The sequence below is a fragment of the Cricetulus griseus genome, chromosome 4 (assembly GCF_003668045.3).
Source record: "Cricetulus griseus strain 17A/GY chromosome 4, alternate assembly CriGri-PICRH-1.0, whole genome shotgun sequence".
In the NCBI taxonomy this organism is placed as follows: Eukaryota; Metazoa; Chordata; class Mammalia; order Rodentia; family Cricetidae; genus Cricetulus; species Cricetulus griseus.
Window position 1 is genome coordinate 37,414,675 of NC_048597.1, and position 11,856 is coordinate 37,426,530.

Consider the following 11,856-nt stretch of genomic DNA (forward strand, 5'->3'; position numbering starts at 1 on the left):
AACTGCAAACCCAGGTGATTTTCATTGTACTAATGATATCTTTCAGTTTTAAAAATGTTAACACTTTCAGCCAAATCATTTCTGACATAAGTATACTGCTAATGTGTCTAAAGTTTATGTTGTCACAAATTCAAATAATTCTTGTAAGTTCCAGGGAGCTGAATTGGACCCACTCAAACAGGTCAAATTCACTCCAGTTATTATTCAACCTTTCCCTGGTTCCAGGACTCCCTTCCCTCATCTTGGGACCCCTTGGGAACCCCTTTGTCATCTTATAATCCCCCATCAAGTACCAGGACTTAAGAAATTTTTTTTCCTAAACTTAACCCAGTCCTCTGCTTTGCCAACATCTTGCCAGGTCTAAAGACATTGCAGGGTTTCATACAGCTTGGACTACAATGAATAACCAGCTACACCAGGATGTTGCAGCATCCCAGGTTTCTTGGGTCCCCCAAAGATGGTCAACACCCCTCAGGCCAGCAGGAAGTTGTCTTGAGAACTTGATGCCCTTTTTCCCTAACATGTCATGCCTAACTCCCCACCTTTTTAATAATAAGAAAAGGTAAGATTGTTGGAACCCAGCATGATGCTGACCCCATTCCCTGACAGTGGGTAGGGCATGAATATCAGCATTCAGGCAGATACTTAGGCAGCTTAAAGGGCACTGTGTTGCTCGGCCACATCATGGCTACATCATGGCCACATCACAAGTTACAGGGCTGCATAAGGACTCAGTATGCATGTGCAAGCTTCCCTTTTTTAAGTGACCACCTCCACATGATCTCTCTCTCTCTCATTGCCCCTCCTCTCACTCTCCCTTCTCTGCCCCTCTTCTTTGTTTCTTTCTGTCTTTCCCCTTCCCCCGTCCCCTCTTCCTTTTCCCTTTAATAAACTCCATGATGTTAAAAAAAACGCGTAAACCTTTTGCTCAATCCAGTTATGAAGTCAAATATAGATTAAAAAGCATAGACATCACTAAAGTCCAACTTAGTGTACCAATGCATTTCTCTTGGGTTATTTAGGATTATGAATGAGGGTATAATTTCAAAGCAGAAATGTTTCAATGCATCTCTACCAGAAAAGTCCATCCCAACATTGGTGGCAGCTCATAACACACTTAACAACCTTCAGATACTGCAAGGTTTGAGAGTCTCCTTTCCTTGTTGTTTAGTTGGATCAGGCAGTTTGACTCATCTTTTCTTCCAGTTACTTGGTATCATAACATTAAACTGTTTTGGATATGTTTCCAATAAATATAAGATGATATTCCATGGTATATAAGTAGTTCCAATTAAAAAGTAAGATACAATTACAATATAGAAATTGTAAGTGTCTTTTGTTCAGGTCTTTCATCACTTTAGCCAGTGACAAAAGCAAACTTAGCAGACTGGCGGCTTCAAACACTTTTCCAATTATTTTATTTTCACCAGAAATAGTAATAATATTTTCAATATTATTTCACCAACTATAATACCTATACTATACTAATGTAGGTGTCAAACAAAACTTTGCTTCTTCTATATTTTAAAAGAGACTTGTGTTGCTTAACATTTTATCTCTGTAGAAAAGTTGAGAAGACACCACACAAGACTCCAAGGGAGGAATAAGGAGCCATTTTCCCAAATCACCTATGAGTAGAGGTTACTACACTATTGACTCCAAAGACAGAAATAAACATAAATGGAATTTGGAGGTGATTCAAACACAGTTAGTGAAAGAGTTAAATAGAATGTCAAGGGCATTACAATTTATGGGACTTCGTAAGATAATTTTCTGGTTTTACTGCTTTTGCTGTTTCTGGAGAAAATAAAAATGATTGGGAAAGTGTTTGAAGCCTCCTGGTCTGCAGAGTTTGGCTCATGTCACTGGCTAAAGTGATGAAAGACCTGAACAAAACACTCACAAAGACTTGTATTTGATGTGAATGTCTTGCTGGGTGGAGAAGAATGATTATTATACACAACTGAAAGAGGAATTCAAGACACAAGGATGAATGAAGTTTAACTGAAGATTTATGTTATTTTTGTGCATCAATGTGTCAGGACTCTGGGGATCTCAACGAAAAAAATGATTTTTGTAGTTTGATAACTAGGGAGTTACTTCTCTTGTATCAGACAGAAGAAAATACAAAAGGCTTCCCATCATTACACTTTGTTCTATTTTAGTTGAAATGTTTTGCAAGAAAACATTTAGGTATTCATGGTTTTAACATATTTTATAACACAAAATATCCTTTCTAAAACCATCCCAACTTTGTGTCTGTTCTGATTTATTTTTGATGCTGTGATAAATGCATGGAAAAAAGCAAATTTCAGGAAAAAGTGTTTATTTAGTTTCCAACTAAAGGAAATTTTAGACAAGAAATTAGACCCAAAAAACAAAATCAATAATCAAAAAAAAAGCAGTTGATTCTGCAACTACTATTGCTATTATAATAGGCAGCCTTTGGTTTCTGAGAATAAGTTATATGGCTTTTACTGTATCCATGTAATGTGGGGTGTTTTGCTATTATGAATGTAAAGTTAAAGTTCACACTTTACGTATTTTATCACAGTAATAATAAATAAAATACTAAACTAATATATACAGTAAAGTGTATTTATTTCTGACTTTTTGTGATATTATCTTAGACCACTTTTGATTTTATGTTCTTGTACCATTTCTTTAGTTATCTGGCATCTTGATATGTTTATCTTTGCTAACAGACTGAATTATTACTTCTAATATTCCTTCTATAGAAATCTTAGAGGTCATAAATTCCTTTACTCTATTATTTTTTATTGAAAGTTTTTATTTATGCTTCAATTTAATAGATACTTTTGTTGAGTATAATATTCTGGGTTGACAGTTCCAGAGTTTGGGAAATGGTTTTCCATGTACATCTGGCTCTAAATATTTCTGTTGAACAAATTGGCATAACTCCAGTGGGCTGACCTGACTCCTCTTTACTGTTGCTCCCAATATTCTTTGCTTTACACTTTTGGTGTTTTACAGTATGTCAAAAGGAACTTCTGTTCTTGCTCTCTGATTTTGGTGTTTTTGTAAATGTACATGTGAAATGAAAGAAGAAAGGGAAATAAAGGGGGTTGTGAGATTAATCAAGGATAAGGTAGAATTGTGGAAGAGATTAATGACCAAAATAAATTGTTCTGAAAATCTTATGGAAACCCACTAATTAGTAAGCTAATTAAACAATTTAACCTATAAAGCAAGAATCATCTGAACTTACATAGCCTACATGGCTGGCTGATTTCTCTCCATATTAAAAGGATTATTGAATTGAAATCATAATGAAAGGCATGGGATACCTTCCTGGAATGTCATGGAGATTCCAGTGCTCTACAAAATAACTCAGGCCATGGTCATTGCCCTTAGATATTCTTCATAACTACACAAAACCCTATTCATGAAAGACACCCAACATTTTGGATCCAACACATAGAAAGTCTCCTGAAATTTTGCTGGTGGTCAATTTTGATAATGCTAACATGCTATGTAGGGTTCACTGGGGAGAATACACATTAGTGGTTTTACCGGATGCCAGACTCTTCATGTTGCAATACTGACCTGCCAGCCAGTAGTAAGGTAAAATCATGGCATAATAATATCAGGGTGGCTCACTGGCTTTTTCTTGGATTTGGGGCCTGCTCCAGAGTGGGAGACATTTCATTATTGGTTCTGTAAACCAGCCAAAAGCCCATGGTTGGTGACCTCATCAGGCACAAACAGAGCCTGTTACTGTCATTTCACTTAATGGCCATGCTGTAAAATTGCTTTAAAATATTTATGATTATTCTGGGACCACCCAAAGCCTCGGTCAGAGAAGCTTCTTTTGGAATTAGGAAGAAGTCACTGGGGAAAGCATTATTGGACAAATTGATGGGCATATGAAATGGAACTTTCAGCCTTTAATAAGACCTCTATAAAAACCCAACCAATTTACCAAACCACAGGAAAGATTATAGAAAGAGAGGCAGAAAGGATGTAAGAACCAGAATATGAGGAGTTTACTGCTTACTATCTTATTTACATGCCATCTGGCATATTATGAACTCATGGGAGCTGATCAAATCAGCCAAAATTCCAGCATAGATGCAATGTATTATCTCCATGTCTTACTTCTTACTGACTAACTATTGGCATTATATACTTTCTGGGGAATAAAAGTAGCTTTTTGTTTTTAAATGATGGGGCCAATGACAGGATTTCCTTGCTCCAGTGAATAGCCCCCTATACATGTACTCATGGGAATCACTAACCAGACTTAGTGCATTATAAAAAGGAAAATAAAAGTACACAAAGTTCATAGGGGGACTAGAGAGGAGAATATAGATGATATGAAGGGAGTTGAATGTAGGAAATGGGATGTATACAATAATATATAATTTTAAATTTGTATAAACATTCAAAGATTAAAGAGGACAATTTAGGCAGAAATACAAAGATAAGCATTGAAGACATGATTAAATGTCTTCATATATACAAGAGGACTTGAGTGTACATCCTCAGAGAACATGTTACTGCTGGGCTAGCTTACAAATAAATTGTGATTCCAACGATGGGTGGCTGATCTGAGGCATCCTTAGAGCAAAATTTCTAGGGATACTAACCATAACTTTCAGTTCTGAGTTATGTCATACGTCAAGAGAATCTGATTCTATGTTGTTAAAATTTAGACCATGTAGGTAACTCAAAATCTATCAGAAATAAACTAATGTAATGTATGAAAATAATAAAGGTGACTATCATCTTAAGAGTAGGGGCCGGTGGCATGTAAGAAGTTAGATGGAAGGTACCTGAGATGGGCTGAAAGAAGAAAAGGCAATGATAAAAGTGATGTAATTATATTTTATTTAAAGTATATATAATTTTTTTAAAAATATGAAGTAACAATAATAGATATTTTTCAAAGGGTATATACAAATTCCCAGACATAAATGTAGAATTCCCCAACAACTACACTTGTAAAATGCAGTCACAATGAAGTATCCCATGTCTGTTAGGTAGTAACTGTAGGTCATATCATAGATGGGACTCAGCGCATTGTCAAATGGATCAAAACTATTACACTATGTCAACAATAGTGTGGTGATTACTTAAAAATTATAAATATTGACCTAGTATATAGTACAGTAATTAATCCCATTTCTCCTTTTAAGTGGAAGAAAGCAAAACCAGTTTCTAGTCTAGACATCTGGACTACTTTGTCCATGAAGCACTATTCACAATGCACATTCATACAATAAGGACATATGTTCAACTGTGTTCATAGCAGCACTATTTGTAATAGCCTGAACCTGGAAGCAGCCTAGATACCCCTCAACTGAAGAATGAATAGAGAAAATGTAGTACATTTACACAATGGAATACTACTCAGCAGGAAAAAACAATGGAATCTTGAAATTCGCAGGCAAATGGATGGAACTAGAAGAAACATCCTGAGTGAGATAACCTGGTCACAAAAATAAAATACATGGTATGTACTCACTCATTTTTGATTTTTAGACATAGAGCAAAGGATTACCAGACTACAGTCCACACTGCCAGAGGAACTAGGAAACAAGGAGGACCCCAAGAGAAGATTGCATAGTCCCTTGAAGAAGGGGAGGGGGACAAGAATCCCTGAACAAAGTGGGAGCACAGGGCAGGTCTGGAGAGGAAGGAGGTGGAGGGAAAGAAAGGGAGGGGGAGGAGAACAAGAGGACTGAGATGGGAGGAACAGAGGAAGGCAAGAAAGGAGATGATTTGATAGAGGGAGACAGTACAGGTTTGGAGAGAGGTCTGGCACAGGGGAAATGTTAGGGGATCCACAGGGATAACCCCAACTAATAATCCAAGCAGTTGTGGAGAAAATGCCATTGATGCCCTTCCCCTGTATTGAGATTGGTGTCTACCTTAGTTACCATTCCTGGATTCTTCATTCAGTAGCTGTTCACAGCAGAAACAGGCACCCACAGCTAAGCACTGAACCACACTACTGGAATCCAGTTGTGGAGAGGGAGGAGGGATGAGCAAAAGAGCCAAGACAGTGTTGCAGAAACCCACAGAAACAGTTGACCTGACCTAGTGAGAGCATGGAGACCCTAGTCATAAAGCTGGGGAAACAGCATTGGACCGAACCAAGCCCTCTGAATGCGGGTGCCAGCTAGGAGACCAAGACAGTCTATGGGACCTCTAATAGTGGAGCCAGTCTTTGACCCTAAATCACAAATGGACTTTGGGTGTTCATTCCCGATGGAGGGATACTGTTGCAGCCCAGATACAGCAAGAATGGCCTAGGCCCTCCCCCAAACAATATGAAAGACTTTGAAGGTCCCTTGTGGAGGGCCTCACTATCCCTGGGGAGGAGTTGGGGGTTGGGTTTGGGGGATTGGTGGGGAACATGGGAGGATGGGATGGTGACGGAGTGGGTGGATGGATATGTAGATATGTATGCATATGGTTATGGATATGTAGTAGTAATTAAAGAATTTAAATAAAAATCGAAAAAAGAACCTGTGGCCAAATAAAAATTAGTGAGTAACAAAGTCTATTAGTACATTCAGCCAGTGATGAAAAAGATGGACCATAGCAATAGAAATGTATCAGTGCAGTAGTGTAGGCTAGTAAAGGAAGGCCATGGCAGTGCTTCAAGAAAATACATAAAGTCTGAAGAACTAGATGTGTGACTGGGCTCTTGAAGATGCAGAATAATTATTGGATTTTGAAAACTACATGGTAATGATTCCTATCATTAATTAGGTTTTGTATCAAATCATAAAGAAAAATAATTTGTATCAAATCATAAAGTATAAAGGTCTTTTTGTAATTCAAGATACCATCTGAATAAAATGACATTGTAATTAAATTTTATGGCAATTCGCTTTCCATAATTCTTTCATGAACATCCACCAATGTTAAGTGTGTGCATTTGTTTATATTGCATTTATGTGGCATAGGGGATCAATGGAGCATGTGACCAAAGAACATAGAAGCATGAACAAGCTCTGTTCAACAACACAGTAGGGTGAGTATATGCTACAAAAAGTACTTTTGTAAGACATTCATATATTGGCTATTTTTTAATGTCCAGATATAAAACTCATGTACTTTAAAAAAAATCAATTTTCTGTAGAATTATATATTACTCCTGGATGTCATTGATACACTTCAGTGGATGGTTTCATGGCTGTGAATGCACAATTCAAATAATAAAAATGTATCTGCAGTGGAACACGTAGACAGATATGAGAGAATTAGCATAAAATTTGAATACCTTTATATCAGAAGACTTTTCTTATATTCGAAAACTTGATTAATCAAGGAGAAAACATTAAAATACTCATAGAAAACACACTTAAAATTGACTTGAGCCAACTTCTCTTATCAGCCATTCAACTGCAAGAAAAGTGGGTACATAAATACCTAGCCACCATGGCAGAAGGGGCATAGACTGACTTACAAACATTTGCAATGGCCAATATTGAGCTAACTTCAGCTTTGGTAAATATCTGATATTCTATAATTGGTTAGGTGTAGGGAGCTGCAGAATACCGCACCCAAAAGATGGCACCGGTTTCCGCCCTCCGCCAGCCCGACGGCGAGCGCTCTCTGTGGTAAACAACTCCAAATTTGGTAAAGGTCATGTATCCTCTTAATTCTGCTTGGAGACAACCTATCCTGGCGCACCACGTAGGGTTAGGTGATTGGTAGATGTAGACTATATCAGGCCCCGTCTCCCTCGGCCCAGGGCCGCCGCCGCCACCGCCGCCACCATTATACACTGTATAAAGCAAAGAGGTTCCCGATTAAACTGTGTTGAAGAAGATTCCTCGGTATGGCGTCTTTCTTGCTGGTCAAGGGTGGACGCCTCAGTTAGGAACAGAAACAAATTTTTGATAAGGTGACTGTAATGAACACCTTTCAATCTGGAAAGAGTAAGCAGTCCTCGGGGAAGTAATCAACATGCAGAGTATAATTACTTTCCTAGACAGCAATGCTTCTGGAAACATCACCATCCAAGTTGACCCTGACCACTCACTCACATGAACTCCTCCTTAATAGCAAAGAGCACAAGGGAGCCACCGTAGATCGAAAGTGATGCAGACATTAACTCACGAACCTGAGTTCCACTCCTCTCATCCATACTGTATCACACATAAACATCTAGTTTCATGGTTGCAAAACTTTCGTTGAAAGATACTAGTAAGGCATGCAAATGGACAGATTAAAATGTGGGTTTTACTTGAATATGTGTGTCATGATGAAGTAGGCCTGCTGTTACATAGCAGAGATGAGAGAGATCCTTTGTCACAAAGTGACAGTCTAGTACCTTCTGTATGTTTCTTTCCACAGCAGATAAAGGGTTATAAAGTGCCCCATGGCCCAAGAACTGAAGTTGATCAGGAGAAGGTTTTGTATCACCTCAATCCTCAGAGCTTTCTAGAAGGTGTATGTGGAAGGACAACTGAATTGAGTCTCAGAGAAGGAGAATGCAAGCAGCACAATGGTACCATGAAGACCAGGTGCAGGAGCTGAGATTTTCCTTTGTTACTTCTCACTATCTTTAGTTTTTGAAAGGGAAAGATGGGTTTCCAGTTCCTAGTATTTCTCTGTACTTTTCTCCTTTCTTGGAATCACTTAATACAAATGTATTTAAAGTATCTGATTGTATAAGTTTCTTTAATATTTTTTAAATTCAGTTGAAACTAAATGATGTCTTAATATTTTAAGGAAATAATACTTTATTACATTTTGTATATCGCCCTGCCCCAAATGATGTGACAAACTTTGATGACCCCCCACAGAAGGCCTCACTATCCCTGGGGAGCAGAAGGGGGATGGGGTGGGGGGGGTCAGTGAGGCATCATGGGAGGATGGGAGAGAAAGAGAACTGGGAGTGATATGTAAAATAAGATTGTTTCTAGTTTAATAAAAAATCTAGAGGGAAAAATCTTTGAAAATGCTATATTGTGGACACATACAGTAATACATTCATATTTCTTTATGTATTTAATAGTGTCCTGTAGCTCTTTCCCCAGGGATGAAAACATCCTATCCAGTAGGATTCACCAAGAAAGGAATAAACAATGTAACATCTTCAGGAAGCCCCTGAAACTAAACAGAATTGCTAAACAAACACTCTCACCAGAGTGCATAAACAGTAAAGACTGCTCAGAGTCACTCACAGACAAACAAAGATGGAAAGGTTCTCAGAGAAGCTCACCAGATTAAAAGAAATGACTAGATAAGAACTGCCTGGAAGAAAGTCAGAGGAACTGAGCCATGGACAGGACACTCTCCAATTTGTTAAGCTGCCTACAGGGTACAAGTGCCAGCTTTATAAGCTGTCACTCATGCTGGGGTAGGTTTGTGTGTGTGCAGCTGATTTGGGGTCATTTTTGCTCCTATGAGTAACCCTGCATCCATACTCCTATAAGTAACCCCAATAAAACTCAATGGTTCACAAGCTGGACTTTGGTGGTATCTGTTTTTTAATGTATGATTAGTTACCAATCTGCAGTGAACAGATGTTTGTTCATGTCTCTCATGACAGGCAACCCTGTAAAGCAACAAAAGGAAATCTAGATTTCTAGTGAAATGTCTTCACTTATCATAAATATTAATAATTTAAATGTTGATGTTAAATACATTGGGTATTTATTTTTTGATTTTTATTTTTCCAGACAATGTTTCTCTGTTTATCTTGGTAGACCAGGCTGGTCTCGAACTCACAGAGATCCACCTGCCTCTGCCTGCTGAATGCTGGGATTAAAGGCATTTGTCATCACTGCCTGCCTTCAATATATTGCTTTTAGAAAGAAGGAAAACATAAAATTCAAAAATATTTTTTCAACAATAATGTTGTTCGTCAAGAAAGATAGAATGCAATTAAGTGTTAAGAGACATTTAAAAAATACTATTGTAGGAACACAGATACATAGTCCAGGATGGATTAAAGCAAACAAAGTTTAGTTACAAAAAGGTAAAACTGAGCTAAAAATGTAACAAAGAATTGGGAATCTGTCCAATTATAAATAGTTGACTTGGTGATTTTTGTTTTGATGAAGACTCATGCACATGAAGGATAGTTTCAGCCTGTGTATTCATTTACCAGGATTGTTTCTAATTCTTCCCTCAATTGTCTGGAAGATCAGCTGAACTGAGTAACCTCCACATCTGTTGAGCATTAATTCCACAGTCACTGATTCCTGTTTTCTTTCCAGCTGTGTGCTCTCAGAATCTAGGTTGACCTGGAGAAATAACAGAATGAGAGACAATGATATCCAAATAGCTGGATGCTTAACTTCTTAGTGCCCTCAAAGATAAGCCTGATGGTGGAGTTTACATTTCTGCCTTCACTTAATGCTTAGTTTCCCTTCCTATAATAAATGGGTTGTGCTCATCAGAATTGCAACACTTGCTGTTTATGTTGTTTTCTTCTATGTTGGTCCTATGGACAAAGTCATATTTTCTGTTATGGTAACAAAGGAATGATTGTCCATCTGTTTGCAAAAGCATGTTGCTTCAGAAGTGTAAAGTATTTTTCTTCTAGCAAGGCAAAACAAATAAAGCTAATTAAAGTAGGAATATTTTATTCTGTATTGTTTTTCCTTGAGGAATCCAGCAGCTCTGGCTGTAGCTTGAAACTGTTTATGAGACTTCAAAGTTCATATATGTTAATTGATATTTTGTAGATATTTGAGAAATCAAGCAGTATAAGGTAATACCTATGAATTCTGATTAAAAGCAGGTAAAATGTTACCCTCACCATCCATTTGCCTACATTTCTTCTGTTTTATTATTATGATAATTATGAGCAAGTTAAGGATGCACCAACTAAAGCAAGTATGCAATGCAGTGGACCATTTGGGTATTAAGAAATAAAAGAGCACATTATAAATAAGGATTCTAAAACAGTATTCTCATCAGTTCACCAGGCAGTACCTGTCTTGCTTGTCTTATCCTCTGATAAGAGGATAAGATATCCACTGCGTGTTAACCCTACTCCCTCAAGAGGAAGTGTCAGACATCTCAAAGAAAAGCCTTTCTTGGTGGTATTTCTAACATACTGCCAATGACTTGAGAGAGCAGAAAAGTGTAAGATAAGAATTCACAGTCTAAATTCGGAAACACTTTTGGAAATTACCTTCTAAAAGATACATTGAAAAATGCTTTGAAAATAGTAAAAGGATAATAAAGATACAAAACTTCCGTAGAACAAAGCCATGGAACAATGGGCTCTTCATACAATTTCATATTGACAGCTAACCATTTTAAGGTAATGGTTTTCAAGGAGACCCAATAAGAGAATATAGAAACATATAATAAGATATCAGGGTACTGAAATCCTACTTCCTTAGTTTATTTACAAGTAGGTTTATATCCATCATATCATCATTGGAAAAGTGAGTAGGTAACTAAAAAATGTAGTATAATTTTCCTATATAAAACCTAAGTACAATGTAAGCCATTTTAATGATATGATTTATTTTAAAAAATAAAGGAGGACTCACCCTATTGCTCAACAGCTAAAGGCACTGTTTATTTTGATGATGGGTTTGATCTCTCATAGCCACATGATGGAGTGATGAAGTAACTCCTGCAAAGTTGTCCTCTGAACTTCATCTGAAGAATGTGTCACATGTACTATACACACAGAGTAAATAAACATATGTAGCATAAAAATGAAGAGTTAATAGATTTTGATTATAATTTTATGCAATATTATATACAAATATGCCATGAGATTTTATCAGAACCACAATCCTATGAAATTTTTGGAGAAACAGGAAGAATTTGATGAGGTTACATAGAAACCAACAAATACCTGTGCTTCTTTCTTTAATGAAAAGATATTCTTAGATTCAACTTACA